Source organism: Canis lupus, chromosome 1 (genome assembly GCF_048164855.1).
Source record: "Canis lupus baileyi chromosome 1, mCanLup2.hap1, whole genome shotgun sequence".
NCBI classification, from domain to species: Eukaryota; Metazoa; Chordata; class Mammalia; order Carnivora; family Canidae; genus Canis; species Canis lupus.
Genome location: NC_132838.1, coordinates 65,493,486 through 65,513,795, shown reverse-complemented (window position 1 = coordinate 65,513,795; position 20,310 = coordinate 65,493,486). Strand labels below are relative to the sequence as shown.

The 20,310-nt window shown below is 37.0% G+C and overlaps 2 long non-coding RNA genes and 1 pseudogene across 3 annotated transcripts in view; 1 reads left to right on the top strand and 2 right to left on the bottom strand.

Annotated features, from left to right (window-relative positions):
• LOC140637022 (uncharacterized) overlaps positions 1-20,310 on the top strand; it is a 105,892-nt gene that overhangs the window by 30,587 nt on the left and 54,995 nt on the right. The window lies entirely within an intron of this gene.
• LOC140637019 (uncharacterized) overlaps positions 282-20,310 on the bottom strand; it is a 49,894-nt gene continuing 29,865 nt past the window's right edge. The window contains exon 2 of the long non-coding RNA XR_012034270.1: positions 282-682. This is a non-coding gene — a long non-coding RNA (uncharacterized lncRNA). The remainder of the gene's footprint in view (positions 683-20,310) is intronic.
• On the bottom strand, positions 854-2,041 carry LOC140618091 (proteasome subunit alpha type-1 pseudogene; annotated as a pseudogene).

The window sequence follows — 20,310 nt, the reverse complement described above, 5'->3', positions numbered from 1 at the left end:
GATACCATCTGTCATCATACAACACTATTACAGCACCATTGACTATACTTAGTGTCCCTGTGACTTATTCATTCCATAACTGGGTTGATAGACAAAGGAATAACATCTATTTGTAGAATCTCAGTTACCAGCTAATGAAATTAACATTTTTTGGGGGGAAAAGAATCTTTAAAAATGCTCCTTAACTCATATCACTTTAGTCATCCCCATCCAGTTGTCACTGAGTATATAATAGGTGTATTCCAGGTTATGTTCTCTAGAAGCAGCTGCAGAGATGGAACTGGAGTACGAGATATTTATTAGGGATCTACATCTATGAAAAGAAGCAGGTGGACACAGAATTGGAGCAAGGGAGAAGTCAAATTGCAAAGCAGGGTTGACAGAATTTCAATCCATTTTGCATGGAGCTCTGGAGTCAGAACTGCCCATCAGCATGTCCCAGATTGGCTTCTGGCCTTTGTCCTCCTACATCACTCCCCTTGGTTGCTTGGGTACAAGATTCAGGCTTCCAGAAAAGAGCATGATCTCAAGGAAGCAATCACTATCTACAGTGGAGGCCAACCTAGATGGAGCCCACAGCTCGAGTCTGACTGCATTCCTTGTGGCTGGGCAGCAAGTCTTTCCATGAAGAGGCATCTGGGTGGCACATCTCCGCATCTTCCACAGGGTGCTCGGCCATAGGCTAAGTGCAGGGAACAAGAAGATAGAGAAGACACAGTCCCTTTGTTTAAGGAGAAATAGTTCCATCAGATCTATCAATGGTTAACTCTGACTACTCTTTCTTAATAATTTTTAATTTAATTTAATTTTATTAATTTTATTAATTAATTTATTTATTTATTTATTTACACAGGCAGGTGAAACAATTTTATTTCACAGTTGTCTTTAAAACCACAAAGACACTATGTTCTTCATATAAAAACATTAGTACAGATAACTATACTTTCTAGAAAATGATTATATAGACCCTCTCAAAGAAAAATGCACACCATTATATGGTTCAGACAAGTTACTTGGGAAAAACACATCTGGACCGATTCCTAAAACATACCAGAAGACCACGCTGCATCTTTTGGTTCAAAGTGTAGATTACTGTCATCCGTAAGGGCTCCTGCATTCTTACATATTTGATAATACACATATAGACTGGTTTGTGACTTAATGCTCCATTGGTTCATCAGCCTTTTCTGCAGGTTCATCATCAGGTTGAGCAGGCTGTGCCCTTCTCTGTGGTCTTTCTTCAAGACCTTCCAGGAACGGAGATACATCATCATCATCATAAATGGTAAACTCCAAGTCTTTACCAACAATTCCAATGGAAACATTCTTTGTAGTTAGGTCCTGTTCTGCAGGAAGTGTCTCTCGTAAGGCATGCAGACCATGTTTAACCAGTTCATTCAAATTGCACTCCATAAACCCAGACATATGTCTCTCCAAGTAAGTACGAGCTGATTGAGAACGGGCTCCAATGGACATGGCTCTACAGTCAAAATAGTTGGCAGATGGACAGGTTTGGAAAATGTGAGGGCCCATATCATCATAACCAGCAATAAGCAGTCCAACACCATATGGTCTCCGGCCATACCATTGTGTTGGTATCTGGGTCTTGCTTCCAATTAGAGATACAAGACGAGACACAGAAAGAGGTCTGTCAAATACAAATCTGAAATCCAAACACTCCTGGTGCATAAAATTACCTAACAGTCTAGCATCAGCAGTAAGTCCCACCACTGAAATACCAATATGGTTATCAACATGGAGAATTTTCTTCTGATGAGCTGCAAGCTCTGACTGTGCTCTCTTCAATGCAACCAACACTGTATGGGTTTTTGATTTCAGACCAACTGTGGCTGAACCTTGTTTGACAGCTTCCATTGATATTCAATTTGATGAATCCTGCCCTGAGGGCTCCAAACAGTGACGTCATTGTCATACTGGTTGCGAAACATGATTCCTGCTAGGGTCCCACTGCGGCCTCCTGCAGAGGTGGCGGCTTCAGGAGCGCCTCTTTCTTAATAATTTTAATCGCCCGAAATCCTAGATTTGCCAAAAGCCCAAAAGGGCTTTTTTTCTGTTCATGGGCAAACAAACAGTAATGATTGTTGAAAACAATGCAGGTAGACCTGGCGTTGCCCTTGGGAAGTCACTTTTTCTGAGCCTTTGTTTATCTATATGGTAAATATTACAATTGTCCTTTGCAGAGAATTCTAGATACCACACATGATATTTCTAAATTTTCTATCAAGGAGTTCTAACACTTAGTAAGTGCTCAGTAAATGGCAGCTATTGTTACTGCCCTCTTCATCATCATTAGATTTATGCTTACCACCATCGGCCTTCTCTGAATATCCGTCAAGGTGGGCTTGAATCATCTTTTCTGTCCTTTGTTTTGACCGTGACAAATCTTCTCAAATTTGTTTAGATCCTCACATCCTACTTCCAAACTCTCTAGCTCTCTGCTTCTTCTGAGTTTACTTCTGTCCTTTTTCCCCACCTCCTGCTACAGAGATTTTTGTTCCTTTCTAGGAAAAATGTCCTTAATGCTTTTACTACATCCTTAAGTTTTATTTTCTTGGTTACAACATATGTTTAGGAAGTAAACTTCTCCAGGATGACTGGAAAAGAGCAGCAGCAAACTTTCACTGACACACATCAATCATGATCCCCCTTTTACTACTATTGAATATCGCACATCACGTGCTTTCTGCTTACATATAGCATTTACAGACATTCACTACTAGGGACAGGGAATCCTATAATTGTAAACCTAGAAGTAATAGAAACTTTTGGCCTCATCTGCCTCATTTAGAAGATGAGGAAATTATTCTCAGAGAAGTTAATTAAGTTGCTCATATTCATGCAGCTGGTTAAGTAGACACAAACCTTGGTGATTTAAGTTGTTTTACCTCTATGCTTTTGTCTATTCTTTACTTTCTGTATCACTAATGCCATCTTACGTTTCATGTTCCTTGGGTACGAACACAGGGATCAATACAGTCACCAGAGACTTACTCTATAAAAACTTAATAAACATGTAAGGATAGGTGGTTCTTGCCAACTGTCTATTTTTCCCAATTAGTGACCTCAAAATAGGGGAGAATCTTGAGCAGGTGGTTACCTTTGTTACCATCCTTCCTTCTCTTTTGTGTACATACTTCTACCCAGGGTTCCTACCCAGACCATTAGCTGAGATAGCTCTATAAGGTGATGTTTCAGGAAAAATTGGGGCCAATTGCTTACCTTCTGGTCCTAAGCATCTTGCAATCCCAGATCTTGAATGTCAGTTTCCTGGGACCTTCCTTTAGGATGAGGGCAGGACTCTAGATTGCAAGTCTCACAGCAAATGTGGGGATCTGTAGGTCCAGCAAGTGCTCTCAAGTATGAGCTGCTCAGGGGAATGCACACTTAATCTGGGATGGAAAGGGGGAATAATTCCAGTTTTCTATTCATGAGGAAGTTTTCCTGGGACTTAGAGGGACATTTTAGTCATGTGAATGATCCCTGCCCTTTCCCTAATACAGCTCACAGAACCAGTGACTTCATAAAGCTATGGGTTTTCCTTTTGTTCAAGCTCTAGGTCATGGTGCTCTTTGTTGGCAGTTTAATGCATATTTAGGAAAATTTAGTTTGTCTTGGGCCATTTCCAAACCACAGACCTCCTTTGCATTCCTGACTTCTCTACTGTGTCCTCTATGGGATTTACTGAGGAGGACAAGACAGTCTGGAGAGAAAAACAAATGATTCTGTATTTGCTAATCATAATGATAAAATTTTCAAGCTGGGAAGGCTATCTTTAAGTCAAAGGCTATCTCCTAAAGACCACAGGAGTGAGAAATTACACATTATCTCATGTGTTTCTGAACAATGCATTTTAGGTGAACATGCCTTCCTTTGAGTAACTCGACAAATTCCAAATTGGATATCCTTTCAGTGTAATGGTTGTTTGGGAAATTTCTATTTTCTTTATTTTATTTCTTTATTTTTTGAGTCATAGGTTCAGCAAACGTATCTTTTCCATTGCTATTTGAAGTCCAAATACTAGTTTTTTTGCTCATTATTGATGATATTAAGAGACTGTTGGTAATATAAATGCTACTTTGTAATTCCCAAAAGTCATAAAATTTTAACTTACTATTCTTTATAGTTCCTAAACCATAAAGAGACAATTGCATACTTTCTCCTTCTTATAATCAACCATTCATAGGGACAGAGAGGTGATAAAGAAATGAGCTGTTCCTGTCCTCATGGAGTTCAACATCTGGAGAGAAATTAGACATTAAACAGGCAAATATGTACCAGGAAGACCTCACCTCCTTAATCTCTGAATGCCATTGTTTAGTATAATTACAGTTGACAGCATATAATAATTATAAGTGGTCAAAGAGGTAAATGCACATAGGAATATTTCAAATGCTAACTATATTTCAAATGTTGAATATGGTGGTAATTGGTTGGCAACCCTAGCATAGGAGGGCTAGAGAAGAAAAGTGGGAATTTTCACAAAGATAGCTCACGTTTTTAAGTTTGTAGTTTCTTTTTCGAAGGAAACCTAAATAATGGCCTTACGGCTTTGGTTCAGAGCACAACTATTTAATCTGGTTGTTCCTGGAATGGTCTGGGGAGTCACAGTGGACAGGGAGGGAATGTAGGCCTGGCTTCGTTTTTGCTTGCATAGACTTTAAACTCTGACTTCTTTTCAGAGCCCTTGAAGATATTGTGTTTAAAAAATATATAAATTAACAAATAAGAATAATAAAAACTTCAGGAAAACAGAATATCTCTGAATATTAAGAAGCCTGTATCAGATGTGCTAGCCTCTGGACTAGCATGTCTAAGGAAGCATGAGAAACCTTGTTGCTCGATATTATTTCAAACTGGAGTCGCTAATCTGATAGTAAAACAAAAGAAATCACAGCCTGCACTCACAAAAGCATAGATGAAAAGACTTAGTAAACATCTTTTGCCTCTAAATTTTTATCTGTAATTTTCATACATGACCATTACCAGCACAGTGAGGATAATCATTTCCTACTTTAGGAAATGATTTTTTTAATTTATTGGATAAATAAACACATAGTATAATAATAAAAAGCAAGAAATTTTGAAATCATTACATGACAATAAAATTACAATGAGACATGTACTTGCTCGGCACATATGGAATAAATATATTCCCTGTAATAAAGAAGAATATTGGATGATTTTTCAGTATGTTTCAATCCCAGAAGCTCATAATGGATATACTGCATTGGAGTCACTCAAATGTGGCACCACAACATCCAGCTGTGAAACTGTAGTTGGATTCCTCTGCCATCCTTCCATCCCCAGCACTTTGTATCATTTCTGAAATTCAGCCCAGGATGCAAAAGTCAGATTTGCCACAACGTACACTTTCAGAATGCATTCCTTTCAAACTTTTTAAAAGTCTAGATTCATCATTATCTATAGAATAACTATAGGAGGATACCTCTTCTGTTTAGTGAATGTTGAATAAAAATAAGAATTTTGTTTTTTGTACTTAGAATTTTTTACTGGAATAAAAATATGAACCTGACAAACATCCATGTAACATGAGCCTAGGGTAAGATCTCATTGGCACAGGAGTGTTTCAGCATTTGAACAAGTTAGAAAGGATCCAGTCTTTCAAGTAAATCAGGAGATAGTTCTGAAATATCAGGATCAGGGTGTAGACTACAGCAGGCCAGGGCAGTTGGTCAAGTTATGGAGATAAGAGACAAGGCAGGATGTTTCAGTTAAGAAGCTCTGAGGCAGGGACCAGCGGGCACCTGAGCAGAAATGGTCATGCAGGTCCCGTAGGCAGAGGTCACCAAGCCGAGCTTCTGGGAGGCTAGTAGATGAGGAGACACTCAAGGTGAGCTGTGAAAGGAAGACAGAAGCGATTTGTTCTCGGACTCCTTTGAACTCCTGCTATGTGGGTGGGCTGGAGCTTGCAGGTGTCTGTAGCCAGGAGAGACAGGGCCTCGCTAAGATCAGCTTTCAGTTTTCTGTTATCCTCACCCCTTGTCTCAAGCTATTCAGCCAATATTGCATCTTTAATGGTTAAGCTCTGGGGCAGGTGGCTATTTGTAAGGCTACTAATTAGATAAAGGGACTGATTTGCACCAGGATGCAGATAATGCATGGAATTGTGCCAAGACCCACAGCTCAAGAGTTTATGACCCCCAGCTGCCATGGCGACCATGCCTATTCAGTCTGAGGAGTCTTTTTGTTGTGGGATAGGAGGCAGCGCACAGGGCACAGCATCAGCTTCTGTGGAGGTTGAAACTGAAAACTGAAAATGGAAGAGAGGAGACAAGAAGGCAAGAGGGCATTAGATTTTCCATTTATACCCAAATGGGTAGATTATTCTGTGGATTGTTTCCGCTTGCTTTTTAGAAAAAAACAAAATAAAACAAAACAAAACAGGGCCTTTCTTTGAGGGCAACTGTCAGATGAGTCTGAGATTTGGAAAGAAACATTTATTTGTGGATCTTTTCTTCTCATACTGTCTTCACACTTCAAAGCCCTCACCTCTATACTTTTGATTTCTTATCCTTATCTTAAATTTTTTCCAAATGTTTTGTGGTGCTCACTAAGCACACATATTGTAAGACAAGCCTATGACTTTAGAAAAAAAAAAACCAGATCTATTTTCTGATTTTAATGTTTGTAACATAATCATGGCATTTGACAGCTGGAAGAGGCAATAGAGATAGATAGTCACATGTCCAGTTTCCCTGCAACTGTCTTGTCCTGGTGTACTAATTAATAGCTCTCCCTTTCATGCTCAAAGCTAACCCAGTTGGGCAATGGTTATCCTACTTCAAGACTGCATTATCCAACTCTTCATTCTATAGACAAAGAAAGACCCAGAGTATTTAAAAAACTTGACCACCAGGCTGGAGTCAGACTCAGTGGAGAGAACCATTGAAAGAGATGTCATCATAGTCAGTGACATGAAGGGCTATTGAATCTAGACTAAACTGGGGGCAGAGGAACAGAAAAGAGGCTTAAAGATTGGGAGAAGCAGGAGTGGGAGGGATGAGGCTTGAGATTGGAGAAAGAACAGATTAAAAGTCAGGTAAGTAGACAAATGAAAGAATGGGAAGTTGTAGTCAGAGATTGGGATGTTGAATTTATGATTTCAGAGGTGGAGAATTAATAGTGTGGCCTGAAGTTGTGGAGAACCCAGCAGGAAGTGAATGTCCCACTAAAGATTAATTAAAGAGAGTTTAATAAAGGAATCATTTATAGAGATGTGAGCAGGCAAAACAAAAAATGCAAAGAGGAATGGCAATACATTCAGGAACCAGCAGGGACAGAGAACTAAGGCATTTTCATCCTTAGACCTGGAGAACCAAGGAGAGGGAGTGCTGTTAACAGAATCTGGCTGGTTTTGTAGCCATGGGACAGGGATTGCTTTTAGGAGCTCTGGCCATACCTAGATGAATGCAGCTCTTGCAAAAACCTTGGCTGAAAAAGAATGTGTGCAGATGGGATCACTGTCTCCTCCCACCCTTGGACTTCTTTCCAGGACCTTCTATTGGTTAAACCTAACCAGAAGGCAGAGAGAAGCAGAGAAGCACAAAATTTGGATCTGACAAGCAAGCATAAAATAATCAGCACTTCAAAGAATTGTGAAAAGAGAGTTGCAGCAGTTGTCTGTACATATTGGCTTCATCCAGGATGATAGTGAGATGTGGAGTGAAGAAAAGATGTAATATTATCTCTCAGAGGTTTATATACTTCAATGTCATTCTACTAAACTATAATATATGACAATTGATTCTTAGAAAGATGACTGGAAGGCAAGTTAAAATTTTAAATCCTCAAAAAGTAAAGTATATTCAGATAATGTTGATTTTAGCTGTATTTTGTATTCCTATTGTTTCCAAATTACAGATCTTTGTAGAGTAGGAAACTGGTTATATATTCTACTTTACTTTTTTAAAGATTTTATTTATTTATTCATGAGAGACACACAGAGAGAGGCAGAGACACAGGCAGAGGGAGAAGCAGGCTCCCCACAGGGAGCCCGAATGTGGGACTGGATCCCTGGACCTGGGATCACGCCCTAAGCAGAAGGCAGGTGCTCAACCACTGAGCCACCCAGGCATCCCAAGGTTCATTATCTCTTATGCCTAGTAGGATATTTATGCAAATATCTATCTCAGAGCTTGTAAGAACTAAACAAACAAACCTGGAAACAACAATTTAGAAAGTAAATTTTGCACAGAAAAAAATTACTCAATAGATTTAAGTTCTGTAGCAATTTTGGATATTTTGTAATCTGCATCTCCAATGAAACCCATATTTCTTTAATAGTAAAATTTGAGTAGGAAAAACAATTAGAATTACCTAACCTGTTATTGATAAGCATTTGGTGGTATTCTTGCATCATTCTATCTCTGTATCTCTATCTCTACATTTCTCTCTCTCAGTCCCTGTCTCTCATGTACAGTTTCAATGACATAGAATCTTCAGATATCTGCTATCTTTTTACTTAAAAAAAAACCTGACCATTTTCTGTATCCTTAAATGTCTTTAAATGTAAATTAAGAGCTCTCTAATAGTCCATTGTAAGGAAATACAATCATTTAACAATTCCCTTCCTATAGATCATTTATTTTGTCATAATTGCATTTTATTAACTACTGTTCCATTGAATCTCCTTGGAAGGCATGTCTATTAAATCTTTAGGATAGCTTTCTGGAAGTAGAATTATACTGGGAAAAAAAAGGATATGGACATTTAAAAAAGATAACTATCTGTTTAAACAAAAAAAAATTAACAATGTATTATGAAATTTGTAACATATAGAAGTAAAAAGTATAGCAAAAGTACAATGGATGAGAAAAGGTAAATAGAAGTACACTGTTGTGAGTTCTTATAATATGCAAGAAGCAATTAATATTATTTGAAGGTAGATTGTGATAAACTAAAGATGTATGCTGCAAATTCTAGAGGGGCCACTAAAAAAAAGCAAAACAAAGAAGTATAATTATTAAGCCAATAATGGAGATAAAATGAAGTAAAATAATCTTCAATGAATCCAAAAGGAAGCAGTTAAAGACAAAGAAAAAAGAATAAAAAACAGATGGGATGGAAAGGAAAGAAATATTAATATAGTAACCCATTCATGGTAAAAACTCTTAGTAAATTAGGAATAGAAGGAGACTTTCTCAGCATGATAAAGAATATCTGCAAAAAAGCTATAGCTGATATCATACTTAATGGTGAGAAACTAGAAGCTTTCTCACTAAGATCAGGTACAAGAATTATGTCTCCTTCCTACCTCTTGCAACAATGTAGGATATCCTGACTAACACAATAAAGAAATAAAAGGAAACAAAAAATGTATACAGATTAGGAAAGAAGAAATAAAACTTTGTTGACATACTATGTCATCCATGTTGAAAATTCAAAGAATGGACAAAAACACTCCCAAAACTGTAAGTAATTACAGGAAAGTTGCAGGATACAAGGTTAATATACAAAAGTTAATTATTTTCCCATGTAGCAGCAATTAACAAATGAAATTTGAAATTAAAAACAATAGCATTTACCTTAGCACCCACCAAAATGAAATTTAGGCATAAAAAAATAGTATAACAAATGTGTTATAAATAATAATGAAATATGCACAAGATCTATATGAGAAAATTACAAAACTGATGAATGAATCAAAGGAAAACTAAATAAATGGAGATATTCCATGTTGTGGATAGGACACGGCTCAATATTGTCAAGGTATCAATTCCTCTTAATCTGATCTATAGGTTCCATCGAATCCCAATCAAAATCCCAGCAAATTATTTTGTGGTTATTGACAGATGCTTCTAAAGTTTAGGTGGGAAGGAAAAAGACACAAAATAGCCAAAACAATATTGATAGAAAAGAACAAAATTGGAGGACTGATGCTACCAAACTTTAAGACTTAATATAAAGCCAGAGTAATCAAGACAGTGAGGGATTAGCAAAAGAATAGACAAATAACTCAAAGACACAAAACATAGAAAGCCCAGAGATAGATCCACATAAGTATAGTTAACTGATTTTCAACAGAGGAGCAAAGAAAATACAATGGAGCAAAGACAATCTTTTCAGCAAAGGGTGCTAGAACAATTGAACCTCTATATTCAGAAAAAAATCAGTTAAACACACCTTATACCCTTCACAAAAATTAACTCAAAATGGATTGATTGTAGACCTACACATAAAGCAAGAAACCATAAAACTCCTAAAATATAACATAGGAGAAAACCTAGGTAACTGTTTTATATATAACACCAAAAGCATGACCCACAAAAGAAACAATTGACAAGTTGGCAAAAGAAATCACTGAGAAGTTGGACTTCATTAAAACTAAAAGGTTCTGCTCTGTGACAATGTCAAGAAAACAAGAAGACAGGTCACAGATTGGGAAAAAAATACTTGCAAAAGCACACATTTGATGAAGCACTATTATCCCAAATACGCAAAGAACCTTTAAAATCCAATGGAAGGGAAATTAACAGCCAGATTAAAAAATGCCCCAAAGACTTTAATAGACCAAAAAAAGATAGACTGATGTCAAACAGGCACATGAAAAGATGTTCCACAACTTATGGCATTGTGGAAATGCAAATTAAAACAAAAAGATACTACACTAGACCTATTAGAAGGATAAAAATCTGCAACGTTGAAAACAGCAAATGCTGGAGAGATTATGAAACAACAGGAACTTCTCATTTATTGCTGATGGGAACACAAAATAGTAGCACCACTTTGGAAGACAGTTTGGTAGTTTCTTAAAAGACCAAGCATTGGGATCCCTGGGTGGTGCAGCAGTTTGGTGCCTGCCTTTGGCCCAGGGCGCGATCCTGGAGACCCGGGATCGAATCCCACGTCGGGCTCCCTGCATTGAGCCTGCTTCTCCCTCTGTCTCTCTCTCTTTCTCTCTCTCTGTGACTATCATGAATAAATAAATAAAATCTTAAAAAAAAAAAAAAAGACCAAGCATAGTATTAATGTGTGATCCAGCAATCACGCTCTTCTTGATTACCCAGAGGAGTTGAAAACTCATGTCTGCACAAAACTCTGCACATGATGTATAAAGCAGCCTTATTTATGTTTGCCCAAACTTGGAACCATGATATTATTCAGCTCTGAAAAGGCATGAGCTACTAAGTCATGAAAAGACATGGAGGAACCTTAAATGCAAATTATGAAGTGAAAGAAGCCAATCTGAAAAGACTACGTAATGTATGATTCCAACTCTATGCCATTCTGGAAAAAGCAAAACTATGGAGACAGTAAAATGCTCGGTGCTTTCCAGGGCATAGTGTCAAGCAGAGATGAGTATGCAGAGCACAGAGGATTTTTAGGGCAGTGCAAATATTCTATGTGATACCATCATGATGGATACATGTTCTATTACTGTTCAAACCTGTAGTATGTATAATAGCAAGACTGAGCCCTCGGGTAAGCTATAGGCTTTGGGTGATTATGATGTGTCCGTGTAAGTTCATTGGCTGGAACAAATGTACCATTCTAGCGAGTAATGGTGACAATGGAGGAGGCTATGCACGCAGGTGTGGAGACAGGGGATGTACGGGAAGTCTCTGAACCTTCTCCTCATATTTGCTGTGAACCTAAGAAATTAAGTCTTAAAAATTTCATGTAGTATCTTTAAATCCAAAGCTTGACAATGATATTAAATGTAAATTGTTTAAACTAGCTTTTTTCTTTTTTTAAAGATTCTATTTATTCGTGAAAGACAGAGAGAGAGAGAGAGAGAGAGAGAGGCAGAGACATAGGCAGAGGGAGAAGCCGTCTCCTCGCAGGGAGCCCCATGAGGGACTCAATCCTGGACCTAGGATCATACGCTAAGCTGAAGGCAGACACTCAACTGCTGAGCCACCCATGCATCCCTAAACTAGCTTTGTTAAACAGAAACATAATATGAACCACATATATAATTCAAATTTTTCTGTTAGTCACATAAAGAATAAAAACAGGTGAATTTGATTTTAATAACTTATTTAACCCCAAATATCTAAAACATTGTCATTTCAATATGTAATTAGATAAATATTAAGATATTCTCTATTTTGTTTTCATATAAGATTCTTCTATCTTGTGTGTATTTTATACTTAAAGCTCATGTCAATTTACGGTAGCTAGATTTCAAGTGCTCAGTAGCCACATATGGCCAATGTCTACCATATTATACAGTGTATGTCTAAATATTCCAATTAAAAGTCAAATATTGTCATCTTGGATTAAAAAAAGTAAGACTCAACTATATGGCCTTTATAAGAAACCTACTTTAAATATAAAGATACAGATGGGGTGCCTGGGTGGCTCAGTCGGCTAAGCATAACTCTTGATCTTGGCTCAGGTCATGCTCCCAGGGTCGTGGGATCGAGCCCCGCATTGGGCTCTGCTCAGTGTGAAGTCAGCCTCTCCTTCTGCTTGTGCTCTCAGTCTCTCTCTCTTTCTCAAATACGTAAGTAGGATCTTTATAAATGTATATATAAGAGAGAGAAACACAGATGATATAAACATAAAAGGAAATAAGAAGCTACTCTATGCAAACACTCATCAAAAGAAAGTTGGAGTTGCTATATTAGTATCAAAGTAAATTTCAGAATAAGTAATATATCAGGATAAACAGGGACATTTCTTAATAATGAAGAGGTAAGTCCATCAAGAGGACTTGACAAGCTTAAGTGTTAATGCATGTGATAAAGGAATTTCAAAATATAGGAAGTGAATCTGATAGAAATTAAAGGGAACAAGACAAACTCACAATTATAGTTGGAGATTTTAATAGTTCTTTTTTTTGGTAGACTGAAAAATTAGCGAGGAAAAGACTAAACAACACTATCAGCCACATTGACCTGATACTTATAGAACAATTCCCTCAACAATAGCAGAGTAAATATTCCTTTCAAGTGCATGTGGAATATTCACCAAGGTAGACCATATTCTGAGCCATAAACCAAATCTCAGTAAATTAAAAAAAAACATTGAAATTATACAAAGTATGTTCTGTCATCATAATGGCTTTAAATTAGAAATCAATACAAGAAGGATATCTATTTGGGGATCTTCATATTTGGAAATTAAACAACACAATTAAAAATAAACAAAATATGGTCAAGGAAAAAATTACAAAGAAAGCTAGAAATTATTTTGAACTAAAAAAAATAAAATAAAATAAAGACACAGTATACCAACACATGTGGGATGCAGTGAAGACAGTGCTTAAATGGAAACTTAAGGCATTAATTTCTATTATGGATGGGAGAAAGTTCTCAAATCCATGATCTAAGCTTCCACCTTAAGAAACTAGAAAAAGATGAGAAAATTAAACACAGAGTAAGCAGAGGAAGGAAATAATAAAGATTAAAGCAGAAATAAATGAAAGAAAAAAAGAGGAAAATAGAGAAAAATCAATGAAAAACATATTTCACAGTAATTCCACTCCTAGGTACTTATCAAGGAAAAATGAAAACAAATGTCCACAGAAAGATCTGTACTTGAATACTCAGAATAGCTTTATTTGTAATAGTCAACAATCGAATGAACCCAAATGTCTATCAGTCGGTGAATAGATTTACAAATTGTGGTGTATCCGCAGAATGAAGTATTACTCACCAGTAAAAAGGAGCAGACTACTCATACATACAACAACATAGATGAATCTTAAAAGCATTATGCTAAGTAAAAAAAGCCAGGTGCAAAATTTTATATGATTTTGCTTTATGATTTTGTTATATATTTATATGAAATTTGAGAAAAAGCGAAGCTTAGTGATAGAACACAGATCGGTGGTTGCCAGGACCCAGGGATAGGGTTATGGAATTAGTAGCAAAGGGGTAGGAACAAGTTTTAGGAGTGATGGAAATATCCTGTATCATGATTATGATGGTGGTTACAGGACTGTATACTTTGTCATAACTCTTTGAATTATTCACTTAAAGTAAGTGAATTTTATTATATATAAATTGTACTTTAGTAATATTTCATTAGGGAAAAGAAAAATTTGAGCTGCAGTTAATCTGTTTTGTTAGTTTAAAAAAATTATATGTTTACATGCTTATTGAAAAGAAAAAATATCACATAGAACAAAAGGGTCTAAGATGAAAAAGTAAAAGTTCTTTCTTCAAATTACTACTTCCTGGGGCGTATTCCTAAATATGTTTCTCTTCTCTTCTCTTCTCTTCTCTTCTCTTCTCTTCTCTTCTCTTCTCTTCTCTTCTCTTCTCTTCTCTTTCTCCCTTCGTTTCATTCCATGAAGACTCATATTCTATGACTTTTAAAAAAAGTCTTGGACACTGAAATAGATTTATCTTATTATTTCTTCTTACTCTTCTATTGAATGGATTACTCTAAATTCATTTAGTCATTTCTGACTGTTAGCTATTCAGATTTCTTTACTGATAACGCTAAAATAAAAAAGGCTACAATGGACTTTCATGGGCACATGTTTTGTATCTTGTGCCTGTTCTGGAAGATGAATTCCTAGCCACGTAATTGTGGGGCCATTGTTCAGGAAAATTAAAATTTTGTTTTGATTTTATTTATCTTTTTTGGCAAATTAAAATTTTTGCTGAATATGGTCAAATGGCATTTCCAAACTCTTACTCCAACAGTATCTATTTCTTTGTGTCTGTACCAGTTCTAGGAATTACCAAGTTTTCTAATAGTCTTCACCCAATCTGAAAAAGAAGAAAATGCTACCTCCTTGTTTTTTTTTTTTTTTTTTTTTTTTTTTTTACTAAATGATAACAGTTTCCTTGTAACCAAAGGGACCACTGGAAAGTAAGACTGTCTGATAATCAATAGATTTCAGAATGGACACACTTGCCTTCTAGAACCGCTGACTTCTGGCCTAGACCTCAGTGGTTCTATGTGCACAGCTGTGGAGTGAAATCACCTATTGTTTTCAGGAATCTGTCCTCTTTTTTTTTTTTCATGATCAATATTGCAGTATGTTTTCTTTATAGACCTGCCACTTTAGATCTTAAGAAGTAGAGTATGTATCCGTGTGTCTCTCGGAGTTCATGCTTTTGGTCTTAAATGCTTTTCCTCTATTCAGAGTTCCTTTTCCCCATGGGTATTCAATCATGTATATGACAAACCGGCCTTACATGGGACTCTCCTAGTAAAGCCATATGGTTTCCCTGACTGGGGATGGATGGAGGAATTTATTGACTTTGATCATTGCACTATAACAAATACAATTATGGCATGGGAAATTTCCTACTAGAGTTCAAGAGAAAATGAGGTAACCCCCTCCTTTGGATGATTTGTGTGTCTGAGTGAATCACGGGGTTTTCCCCAGATCCGATCCTCTTTCATATGTAATCATGGAGATGATGTGCCCATCTGCATTACTGGTGAAGGGTTTCTCTCCATCCCCGGCCAATCAAATAATCACTCCTTTAAAACAGAGGGAATGATTTAGCAGTTGAAGTGTTGGCTTTGAAACATTTAGACGTGGTGGCATCTTTCAAAATTTCATCAGGATTGACTTAGTCCTTCATTCTGGAAATATCACAACCACATGGAATCCTAAGCCATTACAGAAGAGCTGTCTTTATAAGAAACCCCAAACTTGGGGGCTTATTTTCTCTGAGATTGTTCAATATACAAAGCGTCATTTTTCTGAACTGTGGCCTTACCATACAAATGAAGAACCTAGAATTCTGACCCTAGTTAGGTCAGTGTAGGTTTCAACATTTTAAATAGAGAATGGAAAGTAAATATTTAGTTCAACTTTTTAACTTACAATCCCAAATGCATTTTTAGACAGAGCGCTTTTGTGCTTTTTATAGTTGTGGAATTGTCCCTGTGAATAGGTAGGTCACCTTGTTTGGCTACTTTACCATTTGAATGTTGCCTTCTGAAACCAGCCAAATTAGCCTTCTGCGTAATTTGTATTCTCATGAACGGGAAAAGAGAGAAACGAAGTAAGCTTCAAAGCCAGGACACCCAGTTAGGATTTCCGCTTTATGCACTGTTTCCAATGAAGTGAATTGGCAGGGAGTTGGAGGCCCCCTCAGCCTTGGCCTGGCCTCTTTGAGGACTGTCACTGGCATCAGAGTGACCCACAACCTCAGTCAAATAAAGGATGTCTCCCGAGCCCACAAAGCAATGTCACATGTAACACAGCGTCTGAGGAAGGCAAGCAGAGGTGGAAGCAAGGGGTCGAAGCAAAGGTCACTGGAATACAAGGAAATGCTTTCCTGTGGGAGGCACAACCTGCTGTGTGATTGCCAAGATCCCTGTGGAGGAGAATCAACCAAATTTGTTCTCACACTCGATGGGATGGGAAGGGTCCCCATGGGTGAGCAAGCCGTCCGTTGGGTGGTTGGGTCACTGAGAAAGGCGGGAGCCCACTTAGCCCAGACCTGAGCTAAAACCCATTAAAACAGTAAAAATACAGCCACGCAGCCCTTTCTTTCAGGCCTCATTAAATGGCAACAGCTCTGTGTCTTTTGGCAGCCCCGAAGCTTCAGCCCCCCTTGTCCCAGGAGTCTGGCATCAGGCAACGTTGGAGAGCTGTGCGGACAATCATCCTTTCTGCACTCCTCCTCGGCTCTGGAGCCATCTCCCGAGGCTCTTGGGCTCCCGGGTAGTTTCTGATGTGTTTTTCATCTGTGCGATGCTGCTTGTCTTTCTTGTTGTTTGGTGAGTCTGTGGCAGATCTTCCCAGCCTTGGGAACAAAGCTGTTCTGATAAGTGTCTCTTGAGCAGCTGATCTCTATTAAACAATACACGCCTTTCTTTTTGTTTTTCCCCTAACACCCTGCTGGTTGCCAATGGCACTGTGTCCCCCTAGTCCAAACAGCACTAAGGAATGGGATCCTTGTGGGTTTTCTTTTTAAAGCAGCCAGTAGGTCTCAATAAAGACTCTCTCTTAACATCAATCACCATCCTGTTGAGAGTCCTGGGCAGGCCCTTTTAATCGACCAGAACCAAATCCAGTTGTTCGATCATGGAAAACGAATGCTATTAGATTGGTTTCTCTTTGCACACTTTGCAGAGTTAAAGATTAAACATACAAGCACTCTGTTACTAAGATATAAGCCAAATAATTTCAAGGACTTTTTTCATCTTAAAAATTGGTTGGAATCTCAAACATCATGATGAAAATATTCTCTGTCCTAACAGAGGGTTCCATGGATCCTTTATTTACCCCTTATATAACTGACATTGATGTAGCATGAACAGATGGTTAAAAGGCTCTGCTTAATTGGAATTGCAAACTCAGACAAATTTTCTAGTTTCTCTAAGTATCCTAGTTATTCGTCTCCTCCGTAAAATGGGAATGATAACAGCACCCATCTCCCAGAGACGTTATGAAGACTTAATGAAGTAGTCTAGGCACAATGACTTCCATGTGGTAAAAAATACATGTTAGCCACAAAAGTCTCCCAAGTGCACGCATGCAGAAAGGTCATGGTTGGGTAAGTGATTTTGAAGGAAATAACTGTATAAAATTAAGTATTAAAAATTACAGAGGGAAAAATTATACGTCTTGTGGCCTACCTTCAGTGGGTTGTGTCCCTATGCTAGATAAAATAAACTTTTTTGCTGTCTTCTCCTTCCCTTCCCCACATGGTTCGTGTATCCAGTGTTCACTCATCAGGGAAAATCAAGGAGTACATGTGACCGATTTTGTTTTTTTACTGCCTTCCTGTGCATTTATCTCTCATAGCCATTACTAAATTATATTGGGATGATTCACTTACTGGTCTGAATTAGCCACGAGGCCAAGAGCTTCTTGAGGACACAGACATCGTCTTATTTATCTCTGTCTCATGAACGTTTTGTTTCGTAGCACTTGGCACATGGTGCCGTGGTAGGTCCTGAAAAAATGTTTCATGACTCATTGAATGTATTTTGAAGGACTGTCTGCCTGCTTATAGTCATACTTAGTAATTACTAATTACACTAAGAACATTTTTTAAAATAAAATAAAGCCTTCCCAATAGTTTATTTTTTATTTTCATTTCCCTTGCCTCAGGTGACGTATCTAGAAGAATGTTGCTATGGCTGTTGGCAGCGAGATACTTCGCGTGCTCTCTTCAAGGATCTTTATGGTTTCAGGTCTCACATTTTGATCTTTAATCCATTTTGAGTTTATTTTTTGTATATGGCAGAGGCAAGTGGTCCAGTTTCATTCTTTTGCATGTGGCCGTTCAGTTCTCCCAACACCTTTCATTGAAGAGACTGTCCTTTCCTGTCGGATATTCATTCCTCCTTTGTTGAAGATTAACTGACCTATAATTGTGAGTTTATTTCTGGGTTTTTGGTTCTATTCCATTGGTCTGTATGTCTATTTTTATGCCTGTACCATTACTGCTTTGTAATATAACTTGAAGTCTGCAGTTGTGATTTTTGTTTTGTTTTATTTTTCTATAAAATGGTTTTGGCTAATTGAGGTCTTTTGTGGTTCCATTCGCATTTTAGGATTATTCTAGTTCTGTGGAAAATGCTGTTGGTATTAAAATAGGGATTGCATTAAATCTATAGATTACTTTGGGTAGTACAGACAGTTAAAAAATATTTGTTCTTCTAACTTAAGAGCATGGAATGTCTTTCTGTTTCTTTGCATCGTCTTGAATTTCTTTCACTGTTTTCAGATCACAGGTCTCACCTCTTTGATTAAGTTTATTACTAGATATTTTATTGGTTTTGGTGCAATTGTAAATGGTATTGTTTTCTTGATTTCACATTTTACTGCTTCATTATTAGAGTATAGGAATGCCACAGATTGATTTTGTACATTGATTTTGTGTCCTATGAATTTACTGAATTCATTTATCATTCATTCTAGTAGTATTTTGGTGGAGGCTTTAGGGTTTTCTATATATAGTATCATGTCATTTGCATGTAGTGAGAGTTTTACTTCTTCCTTACTAATGTGGATGCCTTATATTTCTTTATGTTGTCCAATTGCTATGGCTAGGACTTCTAGTACTATGTTTTGTAATAGCAGTGAAAGTAGACATCCTTGTCTTGTTCCTGACCTTAGGGGAGAAGCTCTCAATTTTCACCATTGAGTATGATGTTAGCTGTGGGTTTTTCATATATGATCTTTATTAGGTTGAGGTATATTCCCTCTAGACCTACTTGCAGTTGATTTTTATCATGAATGTTTTCGTACTTTGTCAAATGCTTTTTCTGTGTCTATTGCAATGATTATGTAATTTTTTATTCTTTTCTTTATTGATGTGATGTATCATGTTAATTATTTTGTGAATATTGAGCAACTCTTGCATCCTGGGAATAAATCACACTTGATCATGGTGCATGGTTTTTAAAATATATTGTTGGGTTCAGTTTGCTAATATTTTGTTGAGAATTTTTGCATCTATATTCATGAGAGATATTGGCATGTAGTTCTCTTTTTTTGTGGTGTCTTTATCTAGTTTTGGTATCAGGGTGATACTGGCCTCATAGAATGAATTTGGAAGTTTTCCTTCTTCTTGTGTTTTTTGGAATAGTTTGAGAAGAATGAGTATTAACTCTTCTTTCAGTGTTTGGTAGAATTAGCCTGGTTGGTAGAAGCCATCTGGTTCTGGACTTTTGTTTTTTGGGATTTTTTTGTTTACTGATTCAATTTCATGGCTGGTAGTGGGTCTGTTCAAATTTTCTATTTCTTCCTGCTTTAGTTTTGGTAGGTTATATCTTTCTAGGAATTTATCCATTTCTTCTAAGTTGTCCAATTTGTTGGTATATAGGTTTTCATAATATTATGTCAAAATAAAAAGTTTCTGTAGAATGAAGAAAATGATCAACAAAACAAAAACGCAATCTGCTAAATGAGAAATACTATTTGCAAATGTCATATCCAATAAAGGGTTAGTATCCAAAATATACAAAGAACTAATACAACTCAATATCCAAAAAAATAAATAATCGAATTAAAAAGTGGGCAGAAGACATGAACAGACATTTCATATAAACTCATATATACATATTATATTTATAAGTATATAAATATTATTCACCCATAAAAAAGAATGACATCTCGCTATTGGAACAACATGGATAGAGCTAGATAATGATGCTAAGTGAAATAAATTAGTCAGTGAAAGACAAATACCATGTGCTTTTACTCATATATGGAATTTAAGAAAAAAAACATAATGAAAGGGGGAAAAGAGAGAGAGAGAGAAACCAAGAAATGGACTCTTAACTATAGAGAACAAACTGATGGTTGCCAGAAGGGAGGTGGGTAGGGGGATGTGAGAAACAGGTGATGGGTATTAAAAATTACACTTTCATGATGAAAAAAATAAAATTAAA